The sequence below is a fragment of the Odocoileus virginianus genome, chromosome 20 (genome assembly GCF_023699985.2).
Source record: "Odocoileus virginianus isolate 20LAN1187 ecotype Illinois chromosome 20, Ovbor_1.2, whole genome shotgun sequence".
NCBI lineage: Eukaryota > Metazoa > Chordata > Mammalia > Artiodactyla > Cervidae > Odocoileus > Odocoileus virginianus.
In genome coordinates, this window is record NC_069693.1 from 44,547,682 (window position 1) to 44,562,583 (window position 14,902).

A 14,902-nucleotide genomic window follows, 5' to 3' on the forward strand; every position below is an offset into this window, starting at 1 on the left:
ATGTGAAGTCAAGTGGGCCTTAGGATGCATCACTACAAACACAGCTAGTGAAGGTGATAGAATTCAAGTTGAACTATTTCAAATCCTAAAATATGATGCTGTGAAAGTGCTGCACTCAATATACCAGCACATTTGGAAAACTCGGCAGTGGCCACAGGTCTGGAAAAGGTCAGCTTTCATTCTAATCCCTAAGAAAGGCAATGCCAAAGAATGCTCAAACTACTACACAATTGCACTTATCTCACACTCTAGTTGAGTGAGTGAGTGAGTGAGTGAAAGTCGCTCAGTCATGTCTGACTCTTTGCGATCCCATGGACTACACAGCCCATGGAATTTTCTAGGCCAGAATACTGGAGTGGGTAGCCTTTCCTTCTCCAGGGGATCTTCCCAACCCAGGGATAGAACCCAAGTCTCCCATGCAGGTGGATTCTTTACAAGCTGAGCCACAAGGGAAGCCCAAGAATACTGGAGTGGGTAGCCTACCATTTCTCCAGGGGATCTTCCCAACCCAGGAATCAAACTGGGATCTCCTGCATTGCAGGTGGATTCTTTACCAACTGAGCTATCAGGGAAGCCCACACACTAGTAAAGTAATGCTCAAAATTTTCCAAGCCAGGCTTCAACAATATGTGACCTGTGAACTTCCAGATGTTCAAGCTGGTTTTAGAAAAGGCAGAGGAACCAGAAATCAAATTGCCAACATCCGCTGGATCATCGAAAAAGTGAGAGAGTTCCAAAAAACATATATTTCTGCTTTATTGATTATGCCAAAGCCTTTGACTGTGTAGGTCACAATGAACTGTGGAAAATTCTGAAAGAGATGGGAATACCAGACCACCTGACCTGCCTCTTGAGAAATCTTTATGCAGGTCAGGAAGCAACAGTTAGAACTCGACATGGAACAACAGACTGGTTCCAAATAGGAGTATGTTAAGGCTGTATACTGTTATCCTGCTTATTTAACTTCTCTGCAGAGGACATCATGAGAAATGCTGGGCTGGATGAAGCATAAGCTGGAATCAAGATTGCCGGGAGAAATATCAATAACCTCAGATATGCAGATGACACCACCCTTATGGCAGAAAGTGAAGAAGAACTACAGAGCCTCTTGATGAAAGTGAAAGAAGAGAGTGGAAAAGTTGGCTTAAAGCTCAACATTCAGAAAACTGAGATCATGGCATCCGTCCCCATCACTTCATGTCAAATACATGGGGAAACAGTGGAAACAGTGACAAACTTTATTTTTGGGGGCTCCAAAATCACTGCAGATGGTGATTGCAGCCATGAAATTAAAAGACACTTACTCCTTGGAAGGAAAGTTATGACCAACATAGACAGAATATTAAAAAGCAGAGACATTAGTTTGCCAACAAAGGTCTGTCTAGTCAAGGCTATGGTTTTTCTGGTAGTCATGTATGGATGTGAGAGTAGGATTATATAGAAAGCTGAGTGCCGAAGAATTAATGCTTTCAAACTGTGGTGTTGGAGAAGACTCTTGAGAGTCCCTTGGACTGCAAGGAGATCCGACCAGTCTATCCTAAAGGAAATGGGTTCTGAGTGTCCATTGGAAGGACTGACACTGAAGCTGAAACTCCAATACTTCAGCCACCTGATGCTAAAAGCTGACTCATTTGAAAAGACCCTGATGCTGGGAAAGATTGAAGGTGGGAGAAGGGGATGACAGAGGATGAGATGGTTGGATGGCATCACCGACTCATTGGACATGAGTTTGAGTAAACTCCAGGAGTTGGTGACGGACAAGGAGGCCTGGCGTGCTGTATTCCATGGGGTTGCAAAGAGTCAGACACGACTGAGCAACTGAACTGAACTTATTTCTTTTGTATTAGGTTTTTCCCCACCATTATTCCATTTTTTATCTTGACCCTGCCTGCCAGTGCAAGAGATGTAAAAGGTGCAGTTTCGATCCCTGGGTAGGGAAGATTCCCTGGAGGAGGACATGGCACTGCACGCCAGTGTTCTTGCCTAGAAAATCCCGTAGACAGAAGAACCTGGTGGGCTACAGCCATAGGGTTGCAAAGAGTCAGACGCAACTGAAGCTACTTAACACACACACAATAGCTTACTAGCTATTACAGCTTAGCTTTTTTTAAAATAGTTTAATCTAAGGTTTTCAATATATATTGTTAACTTATACAGTCTATCTTCAAATAATTTTATTTCACTTCAGACATAATGTCAAAACCTGACACCAGAGGCATTTATTTCCCCCTTTCATCTTGTCTACTCTTATTATTATACATTTTATCTCTATAAGGCCCACAATACATTATTATTACTTCAGCTTAATCAATCATGTTTTTAAAATTTTTTCAGAAAGGGAAATCTCTTGTGTTTACCCATGTATTTGCTATCTCCTACACTCTTTATTGCTTTTTAAAGATCCAAATATCTATCTAATATCATTTTTCATCTGCCTGAAGAATTTCCTATGCCATTTGTAGTACAGCTCATAGCATTTGTTTGTCTAAAAATCAGTATTTTGGAAAACAAGTTTGCTGGCTATGTAATAATTCAAAGTTGACTGATTTTCCTTGTCTTTTAGCATTTTAAAGATGGATTATTATTGTCTTCTGGCTTGTATTATTTCTGACAGGAAGTCTGTGGTCATTCAATATTTCCATATATAATGAGCCTCTTTTTTCTGACTACTTTTAAGATTTTTCTATTTTTCACTTTATCATTGCATTCTAGTGGAGTCCACAACCTCTGGTAACCCTGGGCCTCTAGAGAGGCCCAGCAAAGCATCAGGTGGAAGTCTTGGTTACTTTTGTGCTTAAATATGACTAACTGACTTGGTCTGTAGTAAACTTGTCACAGTATCATTTACATTTGCAAATGCCAATAAATTAAGCCAAAAGTCTGAGCACTTACACATTATTGTTTATCTATGTGAATATTCAAAAAACCCGCTGCCCTATATTAAAGAAACAGAATCTGACAGTTATTAAAGTAGTTAACACACATTTTATTAGGAACTATTACAATAGAGGAAGAGAGACTTCAGTGTAGAACTGGGCTCAACTCCAAATAAAGCATGGAATAGTGGTGATTTGTAACTATGGAGCAGGTTGAGGCTCAGTGGATGAAAAATCACTAAAACATCAAGGAGACGGCCTAGTTAAACAGACTTAAACAGGATTCTTTGTGAGAGCCGGGTAAGGTGATGAGACATCATCTGGGAAATGGTGCAGTTGTGGGGAATTTGATCAGAGATTGAGAGTGATCAGATATCAAGGATGGAAGGATTTTCTCTAAACTAGCCTAGAATGATTGTTGTGACAAGTAGGTGATGCAGACCTGACAAGGACAGATGCCAAGTCAGGGCCTAGAGATCTTAGAGCAGACAAATAAAATCTAGTCAAGGAGGGAACCTCTGTCATTAACAATAGCAAATACACATCTTCTCAAGTATACACAGCAGAGAAGGCAATGGCACCCCACTCCAAAACTCTTGCCTGGAAAATCCCATGGATGGAGGAGCCTGGTAGGCTGCAGTCCACGGGGTCTCTACGAGTTGGGCACAACTGAGTGACTTCACTTTCACTTTTCACTTTCTTGCATTAGAGAAGGAAATGTCAACCCACTCCAGTGTTCTTGCCTGGAGAATCCCAGGGATGGGGGAGCCAGGTGGGCTTCCGTCTATGGGGTCGCACAGAGTCAGACATGGCTGAAGCGACTTAGCAGCAGCAAGTATACACAGAACTTTCTCCAGAATAGACCACTTACTAGGCCACAAAACAATTCTTAACCAATTAAAGAGACTTGAAATCATGCAAACAATCTTTTCTAACCACAATACAATGAAACTAAAAATCAATAGCTGGAAAATCTACAGAAATGTACAGATTAAACAACACACTGTTAAACAACCAAAGGGTCAAAGAAAAATCACAAGAAAAATTATAAAATGTCTTGAGACAAACAAAATGATAATACAACCTGCCAAAATGTATCAGATGCAACAGAAGCAGTGCTAAGAGGGAAGTTTATAGTCGTAAAAGCTTACATTGAAAAAGATCTCAGATCAGCTACCTAACTTTACACATCAAGAAGGTAGAAAAAGAAGAACAAACTAAAGCGAAAGGTAGCAGAAAGAAGTTAATAATAAAGATTAGAGCAAAGGTAAATGAAATACAGAGTAGGAAAAAATCTTTTATTTCTTCTTATGAATTTTGTGAAACTAAAAACCTTAAATTGATCACCCCTCTCTCAGCCTTTCTGTCCTAGAAAGTTCATACCACAAAGTATATTCTTTGCAGTTCTGTTTGCTCAACTTGATGATGAAATATTAGATGTGTCCCAGAATCTATTAAAGTGCACTTGAGCCCCTTACTCCTTCTGTTTTCTTCTGTATCCTATGTTTTCACAGGATATGCCATGATCTCCCAGGGTGCTATGATGTTCACTGTTCTTTTCTACTAGTACTGTACTGAGAACTCAAAGAAATAGAAGGGCACATGTAAGAAATAACAAATGCCAGATTTATCGGCACTGAAAGGAATTAAGCCAGAAGGCTTCCTGAAGTGCGCTGGGCACTTTTTGGAAGGAGGAAAAGGACAACCTGATCAGAAGGTGAGCAGACTTCCCAAACATTAGGAAGACTTGGATCACAGAGGGATTCCTGAAGCAGGCAATGAACTAGGAGTCTGTTGTGTGTCTGAGTAACTGTGAGCAGCCCTCTTGTACCTCCTCCAGGCAGGAAGGACTGCACAAGCCTCCTTGGAAGGTCTCACTCACCCAGGCATGTTTTTAAAAAAATTCTGTGATGATAAAGGGAGTAGAATGTGGGTGCCACATTATTCATTCTGATTGCTCAGAATATGCTTGTATACTTTCATACACATCCAGAATCTAGGATCTCACACCATCACACCTTTTCATAGTGCTGAGCTGGAGATGAAAGGGAATAGAACAAGTGCTAAGGAAGCCAGAAGAGATGAAAGGATTTGTTTCTTCAAATAACTCCAAAGACTTGAGAGACTCAAATTCTGCTTGATGGAGTGAATGCTGCAGATCACATCAGCAATCAGCAAGACAGAATGTATCTCCAGAGAGCTTTGAATAGGAAAGCAATGAGCTCTAGCCCCTCGAAGTTGCGGTTTCTTTTATCTTGGTCATTATGTTGGGAGTGCTACCCCACTGGGGAGACTGTTCCTTCTCAACCGACAGAATGGACAAAGTTTTACAATTGATCACACAACCACCTTCACACCTTTACAAAGAAAGCAATTGTATTAGTCAGGACTCTGACTTGGGTATAACACAGCCAAGTATAAATCAGTTAAGTAAACAATGGAAATATATATGACTCACATAGATGGGAAGAATATAGGAAAACTTGCATAATACAGAAGTTCTGCAGGAACCCGGGCTTCAGAGGCAGCAACCTGGGGCCTGACACTTCCATCTCTACACACATCTGCTTCTCAGTGTTGATCTCATCTCTCTTCCTGTAAGCAGGCTTCCTGCATATGGCAAGTACATGCTTACATTCTCTCAGCACCTTTATTTCAAAGGTAAAAATGTCCCAGGAAGAAATCGCATGGGCTGATTTATTGTACCACTTCCTGAAGCCAGTGGGTCAGCATATTCTAATGGTCTAGGTCTGGGTCACTTGCCTCCCTCGTGGTGTGCATGGACATCCTCACCTGGAGTGGGAGAAGACTTTCCTAAAGGAAAAGGATGTGTGGGTGCTTTTACTGGGAGAGGAGAGCAGACATGCTGAGTGGGTGTGGTACAACATGATGCTCTATCTGCTCTTAGGTGCTTTTTGTCTTTTATCTTCCCCACACTTCCCACCCAAATGGCATTAAATAATGTCCTGGATGCTTCATTTACTACTTAGGGCATTCGATTGGTAAAAAAAATTATTCCCAAGACAAATGGACCGTAACCCAAAAGCCCAGAATTGAGATGAGAAGTTGCCTAAGGAAATTCAGGGAAAGAGTTGAGACAGAGGCATGGAAAAGGCATAAGATAAGGGCAAACTTTAATATTTATTGAGCAGTTACTAAGATTTATTAAGTACTTACTCTATTATAAACTTTACTCTGCCTTTTCTTCACACCTCTATTTCACAGGTGATATAACTGAAGCTTAGGTTAATCAACATTAAAAGGTCACACAGCTCCTACCTGAGTGTGTAAAGTGTTCCAGAGCCCATTCTCTCAATCAGCTTTCCACATTGCCTCTCAGGTGAACTAGATGTCAAGAAGACTGGAGGTTAAGCAACAAATGGGTGGGTTATAGGAATGAGTGCTTTTTACTTTTTACTTCCATGTATTTTCTAGATTTCTTTTCATGAACGTATATTATTTCTATAATTAAAACAAAAGCACCTTGTGCAGAAAACAGTGGCACCTGGGCTATGGCTGTGAATCTGCTCTGAACTCACTTCCAAACCCTGACAAACTTTCTTTCCCCAGCTCTGGGCCTCAGTCCTAGATCATATCTTGTGGCTGCTGACAGCTCAGATTTCCTGGGATCTTTGTCTGACCTCCAATCCAGGCTTCCCTGGTGGCTCAGATGGTAAAGAACCTGCCTGCAATGCAGGAGACTCAGGTTTGATCCCGGGGTTGGGAAGAGTCCCTGCCGAAGGAAATGGCAACCTACTCCAGCAGAACCCCATGGACTGAAAAGCCTGGCGGGCTGTAGTCCATGGGGTTGCAAAGAGTCGGGTACAACTGAGCAACTAACACTTCCCAGGCAAGCAAGGGGATCAGTTTCTGGAACTAAGTTAGGTGAGAAGACTGGATCCGTGGATGCAGAATCCAAAAACAGAAAGGAACCAGATCAGATGGCCTAGGGAGCCAAAAAGTTCCAGGCACAGAGTCCAAGGCAGGGGACAAGGACAACCACCTGGTGTGAAGGACGGGCTGGCGGAGACCAGGTGAGAGAGCCCAGCTGGCGCAGGAGAGGCTACCACTCAACCAAGCTGAGGCAGAGAGTGTGAGCATCCGTGGACACTGCCCTGCCTCCATCTGCACCCTTTCCTCTGGGGAACTACCCCTTGCCCACTGCACACAGTGTCAACAGGGCCCGTCCCTCCTGAGCAGAGTGCTAGAAGGACTGAGGACAGATGAAGCACATGCTTGCCCATGGGGACACGTCACTGTTTCTGATGTCACAGTCCCAGAGCTGTGCTAGTTCCCATCTGACCCAAAGATTTCTTCTTCCACTTTTCCCTCAGTTAAATGTTTGCTTAAGTTCGCCAGTCAGTCTCTCTTACTTGTAACCAAAGAACCCTAAATAGATACAACTGTTTTTGTTTGGATAATATAATTTTGCTCTGCCAAATTTAGGGTCCATAATCACTTGGTCCTGCTGAGTGCCAAGATCTGTGCTGAGCACTGTCACATGTTCAGTCGCTTCAGTCTTGTCTGACTCTTTGAGACCCTATGGACTGGAGCCCGCCAGGCTCCCGTGTCCGTGGGATCCTCCAGGCAAGAATACGAGTGGGTTACTATGCCCTCCTCCAGGGGATCTTCCCTACCAGGGATTGAACCCACAGCTCTTAAGTCTCCTGCTTTGGCAGGTGGGTTCTTTACCACTAGCGCCACCTGGGAAGCCCAAACACCCTTCTACCGAGGCCCAAGCCGGTGCTCAGGATCCCACAACACTTCCCGTGTCCTCGTTGTGTTCCCTTGAGTGTGAAACAGCCAGTGAGTTGTGTCACTTAGGGATAGTTCACGGTGAACGGTGCTGCCGGATTCGTGGTCGCCGAAGATTTAACTCCAGAACCAAAGACAGTTTCAGTCACCCAGAGCTTTGAGTAGATTTTTATTTAAAGTGAAAGTGAGAGAAAAAGCTTCTGACATAGATATCAGAAGGGCACAGGAGAGTACCTGCCTCATTAGTTTAAGCAAGGCCTTTTATACCAGGGGCTTCCCTGGTAGCTCAGGTGGTAAAGCGTCTGCCTGCTATGCAGGAGACCTGGGTTTGATCCCTGGGTCGGGAAGATCCCCTGGAGAAGGAAATGGCAACCCACTCCAGTATTCTTGTCTGGAGAATTTCATGGAGAGAGGAGCCTGGTGGGCTACAGTCCATGGGATCGCAAAGAGTCAGACACAACTGAGCGACTTCACTTCGCTTCGCTTTATACTTCTCAACTGGCTGCTGAGAATAGATAAAAAGAATACCTCAAGGTTGTAAGAGTTCCAGCAGACCCTTTCCCAAGGCATATGTCCTGAGATAACTTTGGCACAAGATTAGCCAGGGAGAATGGTTCCGGCAACGTCCCTCAGCTAGATATACTGTTGCTGTGTGATCATGGATCTAAGGCTTGAGAAACAGGTTCCCAGTGAAGATTTGTTACAATTATAATCATTAACATAAAGCCCAAGAAAAGCATTTCCATGAGTAAGACATCGTGCTGTGTGATTATTAGTTCTGGGACCTAAAGAAAGGCCAGTTCTTGGGCAAAATATATTGTTGCACAAGGCTTAAAGGAAAGCATGAGTGAGCATGTTCTCCTTCTTAAAGGGGTCTAAGCTTTCACTCTTTCATCAGGATGTCCCAAGATAGCTGGAGATACAACTGTGGGCCCGGCAGAAGAGACGCTTCCTGGGGTGGTGCCTCAAGGTGTTAGAGAAGTTCAGCTGAGTCTTGAAGAAAGTTTCATCCCAGTACCTAGCAAACAAGAAGGGGGTGGGAAAAGTTTGTCAATTGATTGATGATTGCTCCCAGGGCTGGGCCACAAAAACAGAAGTTCTCCTCACCCGAGCCAGCCAGTCTCCAAGCAGCCCTGGGCCAAAGGGGTGAGATGCCCAAATTGAGAGGGTGGAACTTGAGCTTGAGAGGCTGCCCCGGCACTGGAACTCAACTTAGACAATCATCTCCACCCCTTCCTCTGACCTGATTTTAACCTCCATTAGCCAATTTGTCTCCTGTTTCCACGTCTCCTCCCTCAGACTTTTCTCCTTATGAGGATGCTGACCCTGCCTCCTCCTGACTCCCTGGCAGAGAGACCCAGCCCTAGGCCCTCCCCAAGTCCTTCCCTTAAGGGTGGTGCCAGCTCACCTGAGTCCACCAGGTGGGCCGTGGACCACAAAGAGGGGAGTTCTGAGGAAGTCCTAAGTCTTCCACAGGGAGTATTTAAATGCACTCTTCCCTTTAAGCCTGTCTTGCTGAGAAAACTGGTTCAGAATGAAAGCAATGTGATGAAATTGAAAAGGCTTTTTTTAAAAAATAGGTTACAAAAATATCAGAGCTGATAGTTGCACAATGACACTGAAGAGGGATGGAAAATTCAATTTTAGATGTAACTCAAAGTAATACTCACACGTTTCCCCCCATGCCAGCACAGCACTGGAAAGTGAAAATACCACGTGGCTGGTGACCATGAACAGACTCTGGGTACCCTGAACCAACAGCCAGCCCAGCACATCCACCAGCAGGTCAGCCCCATCTGGTGCCCAGTGGTCATCTCCCATCAAATGATCCCATTTTTTTAAGCCAATATCATTTCAGTCTGAGGCTGAAACAGCCAGTGGAGGAAGGGGCACTATTGAGATTTTAATCTCACTCATTGGGAGTGGGGTAAGGAGGAGTTGACCCCCTTCTCCAAGGCACTGCCCTCTTGGACCAGAGGGAGGCCCACCTTTATGTCTACCATAGGCCTTTATAAATTATCTTAATAATCATTCATTACATAAGCAAAACATGTGAGTTTTAGCAAATGAAAATGTTGACAAGCAAAAATGAAAACTACACACGTCCAACCACTCTGAGATTACCACTCTAGCTCCTTAGTGTGTAGCCTTCCAGATTTTTTTCCATGTACAGAAAAACTACGACAAACCTAGACAGCATGTTAAAAAGCAGAGACATTACTTTGCCGACAAAGGTCAGTCTAGTCAAGGCTATGGTTTTTCCAGTAGTCATGTATGGATGTGAGAGTTGAACCATAAAGACGCCTGAGCACCGAAGGATTGATGCTTTCAAACTGTGGTGTTGGAAAAGACTCTTGAGAGTTCCTTGGACAGCAAGGAGATCAAACCAGTCAATTCTAAAGGAAATCGATCCTGAATATTCATTGAAAGAACTGAAGCTGAAGCTCCAATTTTTGGCCACCTGATGCAAAGACCTGACTGATTAGAAAAGACCCTGACACTGGGAAAGATTGAAGGTGGGAGGAGAAGGGGACGACAGGACAAGATCGTTAGATGGCATCATCCATTCAATGGACATGAGTTTGAGTAGGCTCCAGGAGATGGTGAAGGACAGGGAAGCCTGGCATGCTGCAGTCCATGGGGTCGCAAAGAGTCAGACACAACTGAGCGACTGAACAACAACAGCAGGTTTGTACATGAATTGTTTTTACCAAAATGAAGTCGTATTCCACATTGATTTTTTCCTCTCAACTTTTATTTTGAAAAACTTTCAAACCTACAGTAACTTGAAGAACTAGTATAACAAGCATCTGTAAGAATTTCATCTAGAGTCATAAGTTGGCACCATTTTGCTACATTTATTTTGTCTCTGTCTCCCATATCGATATCCAGATGTAGATATGTATGCCTCTATATACAGATATCTAGTTAGTGAGATCTATATAGATAAATATAGCAATGCAGATATATAAATATATGTTAACCATATGGAGTAAGTTGCACATAGCACAACCCTTCCCCCCTAAATACCTTAGCATTTCGCCTAAGAACAAGGACAGTCACCTACACCACTGCCATACAATTACCATACTCAAAAAATTTAACACTGATACAATACTATTAACTAATATATAGCCCATAGTTCCCTAATCACTCAATACTGACCTTTATAGTTAGTCGCAGGTTGAGTTCTTCAGACCATACATATCGAGATGGAGTTTGGGACACAAGATGCTTATCAGGCATCTACACCTGTGAAAGGGAACAGGCGGAAGCAGGATCAGGCAGAGGAAAAAGTTGAACTGCACAGGCCTGGCAAAGCTTCATTCTACCCTAAGGGGAAACTCTGGAAGGAGAACTGCCCTTCGGGGTGTCGTATGGAACCAGTCACTCCACGGGGCTGCCCTGGGAAGGGCCTGGCCTGGGGCGAGGCAGCTGTCTCAATGGAGCAGCTCCACGGTGCCGCCTGCTGGCCAGTCTCTGTGGTTGGGCAACAAGAGGATGTCTGGGTGGCACGCCTCCTGATCTCCCAGAGATGGACCTGTGGTTCCCTTTAAAGTCTGGATCCAGTCAAAGGTCACTTGTTGCACTAAGGTGTCACGTCTCTTGTGTCCTTCATTGTAACACTTCCTCCACTTTTTTTGTCCTTTAGGATATTAACACTTTGAATGGCCCAGTCAGTTGTGTTGTAGAATGTCCTTCAAATTGGATTTGCCTGATACAGAGCTTCCCAACCTCCTTTGTTCAGCCAACAGTCTCCTTTTCATTTTAATAAACTTCATGTCGTGTAACAGCCAAACAATGATCAGATTTTCCCGACTGATCAGCTGCTTTATCCAACCAGTATCCAATACTGGACCACAAACTGCATCTGGTAGTAACGGTCCTTCGCTCTCTTTCCATCTTGCGCAGTGGTCTTTTCATGTGAGTAAAACCTGATGGAAAGACCAGACCACATGTTCTGCAGACTCCATCCTCTGAGCTGACTGCTTCCTTGTGGGTGTTCTACCCGCTGACTTCCAGTAATCAACCTGTTGGGCTATAATTCATCATAGGTGGTGATGTGGACTTTGTGAAATACGTATTATTAATACCTGACCTACGTGCACTCTGAGTCTCGAAGCAGGGGTCTCTCAGCAAGTTGCCGATCCTCACCGGCCCATCTCCTGTTTTTACAGCTCCCTGTCCTCCTTCAGTATTGACAGAAGCTGATGTGTCCAGTCACACCCAGGCTCCCAGTAGGGAGGATCAGAGCAGGAGTGAAGGAGGAGGGCAGCCGTGCTCCCACCCTGAGTCTGTCCTCACCTTTCTGTGTGACTTCAGGTAACACCCCTGACCTCTCCTCTCATGCAACACACAAATACAATACCCCTTGCCCAGATTAAGCCAGCTTTCAGAGAAGGTCACACATCAGCCTGCTTCTGCCACCCCTGCCCAGCTTGCCCTCCCTCAGGCCGGAGCTCAAAAGGCAGGAACAGGAGAAAAGGCTTCAGACCCCCGAGACCGAGCTCCAGCAGCCTGAGCTGGAACCTGCCACTGGCAGACTGACTTGCGGTCAGGCCAGGCCACCTTAGATTAGAAGGGGCCCCTCAAAGTTCAGAGGAAGCAACCCACACACGCCAAGGATCCCACACACACCAGGTGTAAAATGACTGACAGGAAGTCACAGTGTCAAGCTCTGGGGCTCAGGGGAAGTCCATTCCTCTCTCCCCGGAGTTTTTGGGGGTGGGGAGACTTGAAATGGGGAGCTACTGGAGTCTCAAAACCGAGATTCCAGTGATTAAATAGTGTGAATATTTTTCCTGGTGGAACAGCCCTTTATGGGTTTGCCAACCAGAGGCCCCCGTGGCCTGGTCAGATCTGTTCATTTAGCCAGGAGAGGGTTGTTGCTTTGACGGGAACACTTGTGCCATGTACCTCCTCTCCAGTGTGCCACAAACACCACCACTCTCTATTGTCTCAATTCAGTCCTGTGCTCAATTTCACTCCCTGCCCAGTCCCTGGAGGAACTGAGATTGCAAACCCAGAGGCAGGCGCTGCTCACTTTAACGTGTCCTTCAGGCAGCAGGTGATGGCCCCAGTCTGAGAATGGAGACTCCTGTCCCCAGAAGGGGATTGCTACTCAGGATTGCAGCCTGAGTGCCCTCAGCTGTCTGCACCACCTGTGGTCTCATTCCTGGAGATTCATCCTTGAGGTTAAGTGCTGATTCCCTCAAGAATGGAGGAGACCTAGTTCCTCGCTAACAGTGTGGTATAAATGGTTCATCAAATATCAGGAGAGAAAAAGAAAGGACACTGGCCTCTGTTAAGAGTTTGCTCTATGTTAGGTACTGGGTGTACCATCCCAGTTAGCTTCCCTGACCCTGTAAGGTAAATGTTATCCGCACTGTACCCACTGGAAAACCAAGGCAAATCCGCTTCCCCTGAAATGCACAGACAGTAAAACACAGCCAGTTTTGAACTCTGATCTCAATGAGAAGTTGTGTTCCTTCCTCTCCCCATACTATGCCACCCTGAGCACCTACTGTGTGCTGGACACAGAGCTAGACACAGCCTCTGTCCTCAGCCAGTTCCTAGCGTGGCAAGAGGAGTGTTAGCTTGTGTGGCCTGCACTCTGCCCTTTCTCCTTCACCCAAAACTCAAGCCAAGGTTTTTCAAAGACTGGTAGCTACCATTGGCAGGACAGGAGGTGATTTTAGGTGAAACAGAACATGAACTATTTGTTTCAAAAGCTACATATTCAGTATAAAAATATAGGTACTTCATAAATACATGTTTTCTAGACAGTGCTGCAGATGAGGCCCCAGGGGTTGGCCCTGTGAGGACCACATAAAGGCCAGAGACAGGAGAGGAGGTCGCTGCATGTGAATCAGTGGGACACTGCTCCTTCTGGGTAGTGGGTCCTCACTCCTTCTCCTCCAGGCACCTGCCCCTCCCAGGGTTGCCGAAAACAAGATTTCCTCTTCAAGTCCAGGACCCGTGTGGCTCACTGCCAGCCACACCTGGTGACCTCTCTCCCGGACTTGTTCCTCAGCCTGTCTCAGGTCAGGGGGCTGGTTTGGGAGGGCAGCCAGGTCTCTCAGGCACTGCTTCAGACCCAGCGCCGCCAAGGGGGGCCTGACGGTGCAGGAAGAACTCACCGCTGTGCTTTGCCCAGCTCAGAAGGAATCACTGAGAGTTTCCCACTCCCAGTCCTGGGACCCCAGTCATCAAACATGTGTGCACACACATGCATGCACATACATGCACCCCAGTCCTGCCATCAGCACTCTTCAGCAACCACAATACCACTAGGACAGCATTCTGGGAATTAGAGACTCCTTGGAAAGGAAAATAGCTATAAATGATTGAGAGCAGTTCTCTTGATAAGAACTCATCAGGAGGCAGAAATGTCAGTTAATTAAAAGAATAAAGTGGGGTCTTCTCTGGGCCAGGGCATCACCACCAAGCCAAATCAGTGCCACACAAACAGTGTGATTCCCAGAGCCCTTTGCAGACACTTCCTTTCTAGAAGGAGTGAGAGCTGTGCTCCCATGGCCAGGGTTAAGGAGAGGAGAGAATAAGAGAGACAGCCAGAAGGACAGAAAGACAAGTCAGAGAGATGCTCCTTAAAAACAGCTCAGCGGAGAGGCCACGTAATCAGACTAAGAGCTGACATTTCTCAAGCACTTGCCTTACAGCCCCCAGGCCCTGTTCTAAGCCCTGTAGCCGTATTGTCTCCTGTCAGCTTCACAGCTACCCTGTGGGTAGGTTCTGGTATTTCCCATTCTCTATTTTACAAAGGAACTGAGGCTCAGGTGGGATAAATTATTTGCTGCACGTCCTACTGGTGAGAGGTAGAGAGAAGGTCTACTTTCTCTGGAGACTTTGGAAACTCTAAAAAGGGCCTAACCATTGTCGTTTTGTTTGAAATTGCAGCATTAAAAAAACCCATTCTTTGAGACCAAACTCGTCAAAAATATCTTACTAAATTACAAACAAGTAACCCCATTTTCAGTGCTGAACCCCTCCAGGCTGAGTGTAGGATGGAGTTAGGGCACAAAAGCAGAGACACCATGTGACCTTGGGACTTCACATGGCCTAAGGAGAGCAGTCTGTACCCTGGGGTACACCAGGGCGGGCTGCAGGGCTCCCAAAGGGAAGGCGCGCCAAAGGCCCCCACACCCCAGGATGGCACAACTGTGACCCCACCAGTGTCCCAGCGGTGTGGCAGGAGTCTTCCCCACTAGGCCCTTCACAGCTTCCACTGGCCATCTGCATCCCTACAAGCA

At 45.4% G+C, this 14,902-nt stretch overlaps 1 long non-coding RNA gene across 1 annotated transcript; it reads right to left on the bottom strand.

Annotated features, from left to right (window-relative positions):
* Positions 1-7,783: 7,783 nt before the first annotated feature.
* On the bottom strand, positions 7,784-12,152 carry LOC139030056 (uncharacterized). The gene is made up of 3 exons (XR_011482376.1): positions 10,797-12,152; positions 9,040-9,155; positions 7,784-8,649 (listed from the first exon to the last, which is right to left on the bottom strand). It is a non-coding gene; the product is annotated as an uncharacterized lncRNA (long non-coding RNA).
* Positions 12,153-14,902: the final 2,750 nt, after the last annotated feature.